Genomic DNA, 12,341 nt, shown 5'->3' on the forward strand with positions numbered 1-12,341 from the left:
GCGTCCCGGGATCGTGCGTTATCGTCACCGCGACGCGCCAAAATGCCGCCATGTGACCCTGAAGAGGTCGCCCTTCTCGCGGGGTGGAGAAGCCTCCCCGCCAAACTTTGTCCCACCCCATCCCTTATCGGAGCCGACGACGTAATCACGCCCGCCGTCGGCTCCACACACCTGGCCGCGTGCAATGGTGCCCCGGGCCCCCGCTCGTGACACCTGCGGCCATGGCGGCCTCGGTCAATCCCGGGAACTCCGACACCCCGGACCGAGAACCGCCGACACTCGCACAAGGGGACGAGAACCGACGCCGGGGAGGGTGTCGCCCTCCCCGTCCCTCCACTTCTCTCCACTTAAAACTACGCAAACACTCACACAGACACACCACCAGCACACACACACACACATACCTACTCACTCGCCTTTCACACCGTGGGGACGACGCGGAGAAGCCGCGCCGCCCCACTACCCTCAAGAGCCCTCTCCCTCTCCCTCTCCTTCTGCCATTCACTCCGCGTTTTTCCCTTTCACGCTCTGCCTCCTCCTTCCGCGAGATCACCGTCTCGCAGAAGGAGGCGACAGCCTTCCATCCCTCGTCACTTTTTAGCATTCTCTCTACCACATCTCCCAGGCACGCAGCATCACATTCCAACTCACACTCTAGGTGGTGCCTCTGCAACGCAAATGCAAGGCACCTACCTAGCACGTGCTGGGCGACGTCGGGCCCAGCACCACCACACTCATGACACATCGGTGTCCGTTCCCTTCCGATCCGGCACAGGTACTCCCCAAAGCAACCATGCCCGGTGAGCACCTGCGTGATCCGGAACGAGAGCCGCCGGTGGCCGCGGTCCATCCACTGCTCCATTCGCGGAAGGACCGCCCCGACAGCGCGTCCCCACGGCCCCGCTGCAGAATAACTCCTCCTTCCAGCGGGAGACAGCAGCGCGTCGGGCCTGGAGCCTGACCTCCTCGACGCTGAGCCCTGGCTGGGCACCCTCTACAACCCCCTCCCGGCGGAGGGCGCATCTGTATTCGTATACAGACGCCTCCACCTCCGCCTGATACTTCCAGGGAATTACCCCAGCCAGGACCATAGCCGACTCATAGGAGATCGTGCGGTACTCCATCACCACCCTGACCGCCAGCCGCCGCTCCACTTTTCGCAAAACACCTTGCGAGCGGCGACTGGCAGCCAGGTCGGCAGCCCAAACTAGGGCACCGTATAGGGCCATGCTCCGCACGATCCCCATATAGAGCCGGCGCACCTTCTCACTCGGACCCCGCAAGTTGGGCAATAGGCGCGTCAAAGCGCCTGCCACGCGCTCCAACATGGGGGCCAACGCGTCGAAGTGGGCCTTGAATCTCCAGTGGCTGTCCAGCCGGAGTCCGAGATACCGCATCTCGGACCCGATCTGGACCTCGGCCCCGGGGGAGTCAGAACCTACCAGATGCAAAAGGTTTCGTACCGATCGGCCCATCCAGCTAGGCGTAATCGGCGAGCATACATAGAAAAAAAAATATACTGATCGAATTGAGTAACCTTCTCCTTTTTCGAAGTCGGTTAAAAAAAAAAATATATACTGATCGAATTGAGTAACCTCCTCCTTTTTCGAAGTCGGTTAAAAAATTCATTTTATCAAGGTTGTTTAATATAATTGTGTAACGTCTCTGGAACCTAGGTTCAGATTGTTACAAGCGCTAGGAAGGTAAAGAGCGGCTTTTACCCACTGAATGACTCGTTTTTCGCAAATAACTAATCTAAAGAATGTGGGATTCGTGTGGTGTGCGGTTAAGGAGTGAAATTTCGGCAGTCGCGAAATAACTATTTCGTTACTCCAAGACAATAGGCAGGGCAACTGCCGCGCCGCACCAACATTGAGTACCACTGATAGCGACGCGTGTGTTGCTGAACTATTTTTTTTATAAAAGGAAAGCAAAAGTGATTTTGTAATTTCGTTTGATGCTTTCTTCTGCAGAAATGTCTACTCTATCATGTGGGATGGTTAGATTTTCACCTAGACCCATAGTTTTTTAAATAAATTGAAAAATATCAGGAAAAATTGGTGCGTTTTTGGTGTCTTTCTTACTTTGATCATCATTTAAACATATTTAAATATTTACAATGTAATAACAATTCATATAGTTTTATTCAGGAAAATTCACACGAGATTCTTCTCGTGTAAAAAGCCACTGAATAGCTGCTGCGGTAAAAGCACAAAAAATTTCCAAAGTTGACAATTTGCAATTTTTTTTTAAATTAATTTTCTCAAAAATTGTACGTCCTAGAGAAAAACGGATTTCAGATTCGTATTCAGCTCGCAATAATCTATAAGAATTTCATAGTAGCCGTTACGAAATCAAAAAAAAGTCCAAATTTGTTGTACAGTGTTATTCTTATCTGTGGGTAATGTACAAAAAGAAAAGATTCCGCGGGACGTTACAATTGTATCAAAACATACAAATATTCTGACATGTTTAACGTTTATTCTGACATGTTTAACGACGGATTTTTAATTATCTGGCCGTTTAATTAGCATAATTTTTTATACGTATCTGTTATTTTAATTTCATTGTTTTATTCGTATTAGTGCTACGATAAATTAATTAATTAGGTATCGGTTGCCTTAATGAAATTTCACACAATAGCTGCTGCTCGATTATACAATTCATTGATTGTGTATATGACTGATTAGATAAAGTATTAGTAGCTTGTTATAAATAGTTTATAACAAGCTGTAAACTTGTAGCATATAATACTACTTGCAATTTTATTTATAAAATAATTTTTTTTCCGTCTTTCCTAATTTTTCGTAAAGGAATGAACTATACTTACATCAAAATAGTGATTTTAATTGTAAAAAATGTAATATATTAAAAAAATAGTTTTTTAACATTTACAATATTAATACACATCCGCATTTATACCAAGAATATTGTAGTAAATTATAATTGAAGTACAATAGTTGGTTATACACAACTTGCTTATAAACCGGGTTGGTTATAAACAACTGCGGTTTTAATAGGTTAAGTTGAAGCCATAATTAAATGAAAAACTATTCAATATTCTAAATCCAAAAGTATCCAATAGTTGAATTCTTCGAGATATACTTAAGCAAAATAAAATGCATTTAAGTGTAGTTATTCCAAATTAAGAAAAAAATAACTACATGGTTGAAGTATTATCAGTTTAATTAACGATTACAATAATTCATTAATATTGCAAGTAAGGCAAATCCATTTCAGTGTAATAAGAGCGTTATTTTTAGCCAGCACTTTAAACACCATTGGATAATAAACATAAACACGTAACATGACAAGATACAAAATGTTTAGTAATTACCAGTATTTTAAAATTTATTGAAATGCAATTCCTTTAGTATCTAGCAATAATAAAAAATAAACTTGCCGCACTTTCAAAATAAACCGTTCACGTATTCTTTTCCTTGATCATCTAAATCTGATACCTACTTGAATTAAACGCAATTGATAACTACTTTAATTTTTGTGAATGAAGACTGATGTATTGGGTGCTTTTCGTATAAACGTACATTAAGTACAATTATCTTGACACCAGAATAATGAAAATGAAAGTGCAACTGTATGAATACTTTTCTGTCCATTGTTATTAACTTCAAGTGTTAATACATAACACTAGTCTTGCAATTTTCTCTATACAATATATACCAGAACATAAGCAAACGCTATTTGAATCCGTCTGACATTTTCCCTCAACAAATTACGTAATAATTTCAGAAACGGATGAGGTAAGGTGGACATTAACGTATGTTGAAACGAGCCGTAAGCACAAGAATTACGCGCAACGACGTCTCCCGACGCGAATATTACGTTTTATGTTCAAGTCACGTCGCGTCGCGACAGGGGATGCTCTATTGTGACAGGAAAAGTGCAGCACTCCACGTTCAAGCGTTGCAGCTATTGAAAATTCATGTCAACTGCGGCGTGTAAAAATTTTTAACATTCTTCCGGTTCGCCATCGAAAAGACACATTCTCACTATCTTGCCATAGAACCTTAGAAAATTTACCGCGATTCTCTGAATCATGAACAAAACGAGCCTGAGTGCGGCTTAATGGAACAGTACAAAATGTTGCAATGATAAATGAACGGTACAATTCATTCCTACAATTAAGATTATAATATAAGAAGTACGATTTTTTAATTGCTAGTTTGTATAATAATACACATACAGATTATGTTATATAAACACATAGTAAAATGCAAAAGTTTTCGATTTAAACAATTGGAAAATTAGAAAATTACTGTACATACTTGTATCTATAATGAAATTCGATAAAATCTGTGTTTTCAAAAAGAACGTTGATTTCCAAACACGTTTATTCAAACCAATATTAACAGTTGTTAAATTTTCATTGCAACGACTTTTTTCTCGTGAAAAAACAAAATATAACAAACGTGAAAAATATTGAAAGCGTCTGCAAATCTGCAGCTTTCAAAAATTTCGACCAAACACCCCTCGTGAATTTCAATAAAAAAATCTCTATATAGACATTCGGTAGAATTGAAAGCATTCGTTATGACTAACTTTTACCAAACATAATCGAACAATAGTGTTCACAATTGGATAGATTGAAGACTAATAAAAAAAAACGGATAAAATTGATGAATAGGAAGGGTATTTCATCAGGAAAAGCTTTATACTTCTTTGCTATTCACCAAAAGTTGTTAACGCTTGGATGAACCATTTCATCTTACTCGTTAAATTCATTAAATATTTCATCACTCAACTATTTCATTTTTTCTCAAATTCACATGTTCAGATTCACATCTATTTATAAAACTTTAGGTGACGTCGGATTCAGCAAGAAAACAAACACTTCTCATATTATATGTATGTATATGACTGATATCTATTAGTATCTCTATAAGACATTTTTATGCATATCTTCGATAAAAAAAGATACAAATAATGATACGAGTGTAGAAAATCAGAACACAAGTCTTACAAATCGAACAAAACGCAATCTCGAAATGTTTACAGATTTATATCGAACAAGACTATCCCAACAGGACACACGGATAGCAGGAATAACTGATTTAGTGGAAATGCACGTATGTCCCGATGCCAAGAATGTCCTGTGCGGTGGTAACAAGGTTGATATGTATTGCGGTTGACGAACGGTCAACGTTTCGTTGATGGCCTGCCTGACTATTGCAGTTGCATCGCCCAGATCGAATTGCATTACCACAACCTCATCTCACTTTAAATTCAAAATGCAATCACATGCGAGTAGTAATACGTACACTCGGGTACAAGATAGCATTGCTTTTGTATAAATAAGAACAGTTATATTACAAAGTTGAAAAATTTATTCTTAAACTTCGATACCACCCATTTGCCAAATTCCCCAGTTTCCAACTTTCCAAATTTCCAAATTTCCAAATTTTAAAATTCATAAACTTTTAAAAGTCCAGTTTCTCAAGTGTCTAGACCTCTAAATTTTCATACTCACAAATTCTGAATCCTCGAAATATCCAAGTTTCGAAATTCTCGAAATTTAAAATTTCCCACATTTCTAAATACTAAAGATGATAGATTTCTAAATTTGTTATTACTACATTTTCTAATTTCGAAATCTCGAAATTTTGAAATGTACCAAAAACCAACCGATGGTCTCCTGCTTCCCCTTCGCTATCATATTTTCCCCATAAAGAACTAGATTTAGTACTGACTGTACACATACAGTTTTGAACTAATAGAAATCATATCTGTATTATTCGCATTAATGTTTGTACGTCATGTTTAATTTTGTGTTTACTTAATTCAAAAATATTGAATTTGCTTACAGTAAATGTTATTTATGTAAAAAAATATTGTCATATTACCATATGTATATTTTTTTTCAATAAGCTGTTTAACAGAAGTTAATTTTCTTTTTCGATGTAGTTCACGCAATTATGTTTTCTGTGAGACGATGTGCCACTGAATTTATTATTTCTGTTCCAAAAAGTCTAGTTGAATAAGGTAGTCAAAAATGCTATTGGGTAGTCAAATGAAACACCCAATATAGTCGATATCACATCCAAAAAAGACATCTCACACCAACATTACTTTTATATTACTTAAAAACTTTTTGCTCTGATGCAGACCTATATGTACCATAATGTATTATAATATTTTGATTATAAAAAAACTGTATTATTAAAATAATACAGATAAATATATCAAAAAATGCTGGTACTATTTAATAATACTATTCTTTTTTATTTTAGTCACGTGATATTTTCAAGTCAAATTTCTAAAGCGAATCATTTCAGTGATTCGTTGACCTATGATTTAAATTTAAAATAGTGTGAACTCAGCTTAATCAGTTCATTTTTATTTTACCTTTCAGTTATCACTTGAAATAGATGTACGTTAAATGTATTTTTGTTATTTTTAGGGTGTTTAAAGTAAAGCAATCAGACATGTGGAAACCACTTCTTGTCAATCAGACACACACACGCGCGTAAATACGTCTTTTCTCGTCGTCTTATAGAAGGTTTGCGATTGTATTCGACCACAAGACAGCATCGGACTTTTATATTGCGACAGTCTTCGTAAATCTTAGTACGCCACGATGCATTGAAGAAAGGTGCCTCTGGTATGTCTTAAAGTTCGTGTGAAATAGAATTCGTTCGAACCGGCAATATATAATAAATAGCTGTTATGGAGCGGAGGTTCTGCTATATATGTATATGATCTACGTTTGCAATTTGGAGACGCTAAAAATACAGGGTATAGATTTAAAAAGGTATCGAAAAAGAAATCTTTGTATTATACTCGCAAGTTACTATTCATTTATCAATTGGCATGTATCTATTAGAATGATATTAGGGGGACCGGAAAGTAATGTCGTTTTTTTATATGAAACTCAAACACACAAATTTTTAACAAGTCTTTTTTTTTTTATTTAATAATGTAATCACCCTCGTCCGCAACAATCTCTTGCCCTTAAGTGTGCAAATGTTCAATGCTGGATCTATAAAAGTCAACTGATTTTTGAGAAAAATATCTTAAAATATTATTTTGGATATCATCGAAATTTCCAAATTTTTTACCATTTAGAAAATGTTGAAGCGATCAGAATAAATTGTAATCCGATAGTACAATATCGGGCGAGTATGGTGGATGAGGTAATACCTCCCATCCCTATTCATTCATCCCTATTTACAGACGACCTATTCGTCTTGCGTAGTGTGGTCTTGCGTTATCGTGTTAGAGAATAACGCCTTTCCTCTTGACAATCACTGGGTACTATTCAATTAAAGATTGATTTAGTCGATCAAATTGTTCACAATAAAGGTCTGTATTCACAGTTTGTCCAGGTCTCAACAATTGAAAGTGAACGACCCCGCAAGTACTCCACCAAATACACAGAAACGCTATCTTAGGGTGTAAACCTGGCTTAGCTGTACTTCGTGGTGTTTCATTCAGAGAGAGCCATTGCCTTTTGCATTCTAGACTATCATACAGCACACATTTTTTATCTTCAGTGATCAAGCGACTAAAAAACGATTCTGTATTGTGCCGCTGAAGCAGTAAGTTGCATATGGCGGATCGGTAAGCGATTTGAGCAGACTATACGGAACCAAAACAACTGCCCTGCTTATTTTATCAATCTGTTGCAAATGTTCTTGAATGGTCAACCAAGGTTGGTAGAGAATGTGTGATAGTTTCTCGATCGTCTGACATGGATTTGCTTCAACTTCCGCCCTTAACATGTCATTGTCTAAAATTGTTGGTCTTCCCAATTGGTACAAATCGAAAAGATTAAAATTACTGGATTTCAACTTGGAAAACCACCTTTGACATTTACGAACGTCTAATGCATTTGCATAAAGATCGCAAATATTTGTGGTAGCAAGTGTTGCGTTACTACCCTTGCAAAACTCAAAATGCATACAATGACGGATATGTACCTCTTTTGGCATTTGGCTCGCTGTTACGATGGCAACTCGACGGTGATCGTTGCCGGCGCGCGTTCACCTACGCGGATTTCTTCCTTGGAGGAATTTGTAAAGTTCCTCTTACCGTTTAGGCTCGCCGGTGTTCGTGGCCGATGTTGTCAAAATTTCAAGTGGCAACACCTTTTTTCGACGTGGGTCTCCGAACGATTGAGACCCAAAAAACTCGATGATACGGATTCGAGATATGGAAGTTAAGTGACGATCCGTTGTCGTCCTGTCGTCCGCGAAACGTTCGGACGTCCGGAAAGCCACGCTGATTGGTTTTCCGAAATTTGTTAATTTCCCAATCAGCGTGGTTGTTGGATTCTAAGTCCCACCCTCTATTTCGGCCTTAGCCAGGTCGCTAGGAGAGGGTGGGGTGCAAGCGCGCGTGTACGTGAGAAGACCCAAAGTCCTGCGACATCGGGGTTTTTCCCTCCAAATAGGCCCTCGAAGGCCAGGAAGACCGTTACATCGTTTGCTCGCGAAATTACCCTTCGGGAACGAAATGTTCAAGAAAATCTTTTAATTTTGCGCCGCCTCCGAAAAGGTTGAAATGTATTTAATATACTACCTAACGAGTAAATAGGTTTCATTCATATCTGTGACATAATTGTATGATTGAATGAAATAGAAATTATTTTATACTTTTTAGTGCATTTCGAAGTCGGTGTATTTTTTTTCTTAAAATTATTTTATTTCACGCTTTTTAGTGGAATGGGGAGAATTGTATAGGATACTGTGAGACAGTTCTTCCGGCTTTTTTTTTTGTCTGCGTAAATGCCATGAGCATAATTAAGTAATTGGCGAACATACATAGGAAAAAAAAAAATATACTGATCGACTTGAGTAACCTCCTCCTTTCTCGAAGTCGGTTAAAAACGAAAGTGTCTGCTGTAAATTAGACTTAATGTGAGATACATAGCTCTGAAATATTGTTATGAATGGTAATAATTCGTTCTTCCTCTAAACCACCATTTACCTAGAGGAATTTATCGTATTCGCCAGTGTACGCATGAAATAACAATCTGCTCATTGATTGTGCACTTAGCAATGGTAGCAAACAGTGTAACTATGGACATGGAGACACGTGATTATTCCAGGATTATACAGTTATCGGCTGGGGAATTTTCTCATTATTGAACGTAGATACTTTTGAAGTTTTTTGTATGTGACAGTCTACGATGGCACTGACTTTATATTCGATTTTGATTCAAACTTTCCTAGTATTCTCAATAGTAATTAAACTTTCTTCTGTACATGTAGCAAAATGTCCACTTCATTGTAAGTCAACATTTACCATAATATTATCACGTAACTTTCTCTGAGATTAACCACAGTTAATTAGTTTAAAAGTGTGACTTTGTTTAGCAGCAAATTTATTTTAAAATATGTTTTTCAGGCTTGGTACAAACAAGTTTTATAAAATATTTCCAATTCTTTTATACGCAAGAAATCGTTATCTTTTCTGGTGCTCTGCAGTTCTGTATTTTAAAATAAATTTAATAATTTATTAGTTAATAATAAATTCATTAAATTTGTAATAATAATGAATAAATTTGTCATTCATAACAATGTCGAATTGTATCTACATATTTCAATACATTAATAACATTAAAATATATGTATAGCAAAATGTAATTTTGATTCTTTTTCAATAATCGTTAACTAACGTTATCGTTTTATATTTATAATTTTATTGCTGTAGTTGTAGCCGTAGTTGTAGTTATAGTTGTAGCTTTAGTTGTAGTTATAGTTTCGAATGAAATGTACTATTTTTGTGTTCACTGCCCATGCACATGCAGTAACTCTGCTGCATCACTTGCAACTCCTACTCATGCAATGATAAATGAAACAATGTTTGAAATACATCTTAAATACAAGAAACTCTCTCTCCCCACAGATTGCGTTCAATCTTACGAATATTTTGCACGATATTCTATACAAAAGTGCTCATACACTACTCGCGGACATTTCATTATAACAATTGCTGTTATAGCATATTGAAGAATGAGACTGACAGAATATTGACGAACACGATTAAGAGAGCCTTGGCGGTAGACATTATTATAAAAAAATGAAACATTGAACTAAAGATGATAGAATCGACATTCAGCAGATTAACAACTACATAAAAAAGTCCAAATAGTATAATAACATATCTCAGTAAATATCGTCGGTCCAAAAATAATAACTACTGAGAAAGCGAATTTCGCACATCTGTGCCTACACAAACTAGAAAAGAACTAAACAAATGTAGCGGGTTTTCACATTGTATAACGGGTGTAATTAAAGCCGATACTTGGAAAGCTGATACTTGGCATAAATTGCCAATAAGAACTTTACGAATGAAATTCTTGCACGTAACAAACAAATGTGGTTATACAATTAAAAACGTAAACTTGGTGATGAAGGTAAAGAATAAAGTCAAAGAACGTTTATCTACTAATAACTCATTCTCACAGAAAAATATGTGTAATAACTATTTAAAAAATCTAGAAATTCTATTCATTCATAAAATAATAAGAAAATTCTTGTAATTTATAACAATTATGAAACATCAATGGAATTTCCTTATTAAGTAGAAATTTTGAAACGTTTTGTTCGGCCGCGAATGTAGACTATCATGAATAGCCCCATAACCTGAAATGTGTGTCAACGAAGGACCTTGTTATTTACCTTTGGTAAATGAATGAGGTATTGCATCCTGTGTTTTTTAAATTTCATTCCTGTACCCTATTACCAAGCAATTAATTGGAGACAAACTCTCCCTTAAGTCTTGAAAAAATTGGTTGTTATAGTAGGTTATAAATCAGTATGTGTATAACTTAAGATTCTTTGCATATACTCTATTGAAAGAGTGTTTCAAAAGAAAAAAAAACAAATACCTATTTCTATCTCTTTGTTATATAGAGCAGCTTTAGAAACTGCCTAACTATGTAAAGTGTAATTTTCCTTTCTCTTTTTTTAATTAAGTAGAGTCATAAACAGATTTCCGCTTTCAATTAATATCCACATTAAGACAAAACGAATACACGATAAAATAAAAAAAATGCAGTTGCAATTAGGTGCAGCTCTTTATAGTATACCCTATAAAAACGACGCGACAGCGTGGCAGCGTACGAATAATGCGTTGTATGTAACTGCATTAATGACTAAGAATTTCAAGTGTAAAACCGATTCAGCTATCGATGTTGTTCAAAATCAGATTTTACTTTTTGGTCTGCTTTAATTTATATTAAAAAGATCGACTGATAAGGGAACATATCCAACTCCGACACGCCGATTTTGATGAAACTTATGTGAGATATAGTTCTCAAAAAAATATTTGACACGTATTTTTTTTATCGGCAATCGTGCATATTGAAGGGGCGAAAATAGCCCTCGAAGTTGGGGGTGGAAATCATATTTTTGGGAATATCTCCGGAATTAAAGAAGATAATTGGATTCTTTTTTTTGTAAATTGTTCGTCTTTAAATAGGGAATTTTTGTGCGCAAAAAAATGTCAATAAACTGTATTTGTTTAAATAATATTTTGAAAATTTATAATTTTTGTTTAAATTTTTGCACTAAATGTTAATCTATTTTTTTGCAACTTCGTGTACGTAAACTATGGACAAAAATAGAGGATACGTGTTTTTGGAATTTGTTGTTTGGTGCAATGTTTATTAGATATATAATTTAACATCACCTCCTGTGAAGAGGGGCAATCAGCATTTTTAACCGACTTCGAAAAAGGAGGAGGTTACTCAATTCGATCAGTATATTTTTCTTTTTTTTTTTTTTTTTCCTATGTGTGCCCGCCGATTACGCCTAGCTGGATGGACCGATCGGAACGAAACCTTTTGCATCTGGTAGGTTCTGACTCCCCATTGGTACCATTATCAAAAAATTTTTCATTTTTTAATTGCAAAGTATTGTTATTGCAAAAAAACCAGCAACTTTTGAAATAAACTTTTCTCGATTTTAGTGCGCTTTTAATATCTTATCATGGACATGATTCTGAACAATTTTGTTCATATACAAATTTCGCGGAAAGGTTTAGTTTTCGAGATATTAGCGAAAAATTGTTGAAAAGTTTTGAAATCAACTTTGGACGATTTTCATGTCCTCTTGATATGTTATCAGGGACACGATTCTGAACAACTTTTTCCTTATCCACAATTAAGGGGAAGCTTTAGTTTTCGAGTTATTAGCGAAAAACTATTGTTACTAATATATTGAATTCTATGTATGCCTCCGTGTCTCTGGTGGTGTATGAGTCAACATGCAGTCGCCGATTTTCTACTGTTTCTACAAACACGTCTTGCCGGCCGATAAAAAGTGTGAAATAAAATAATTTTTAGAAAAAAAATACGCCGACTTCGAAATGCACTA

This window comes from Megachile rotundata, chromosome 10 (genome assembly GCF_050947335.1).
Source record: "Megachile rotundata isolate GNS110a chromosome 10, iyMegRotu1, whole genome shotgun sequence".
NCBI classification, from domain to species: Eukaryota; Metazoa; Arthropoda; class Insecta; order Hymenoptera; family Megachilidae; genus Megachile; species Megachile rotundata.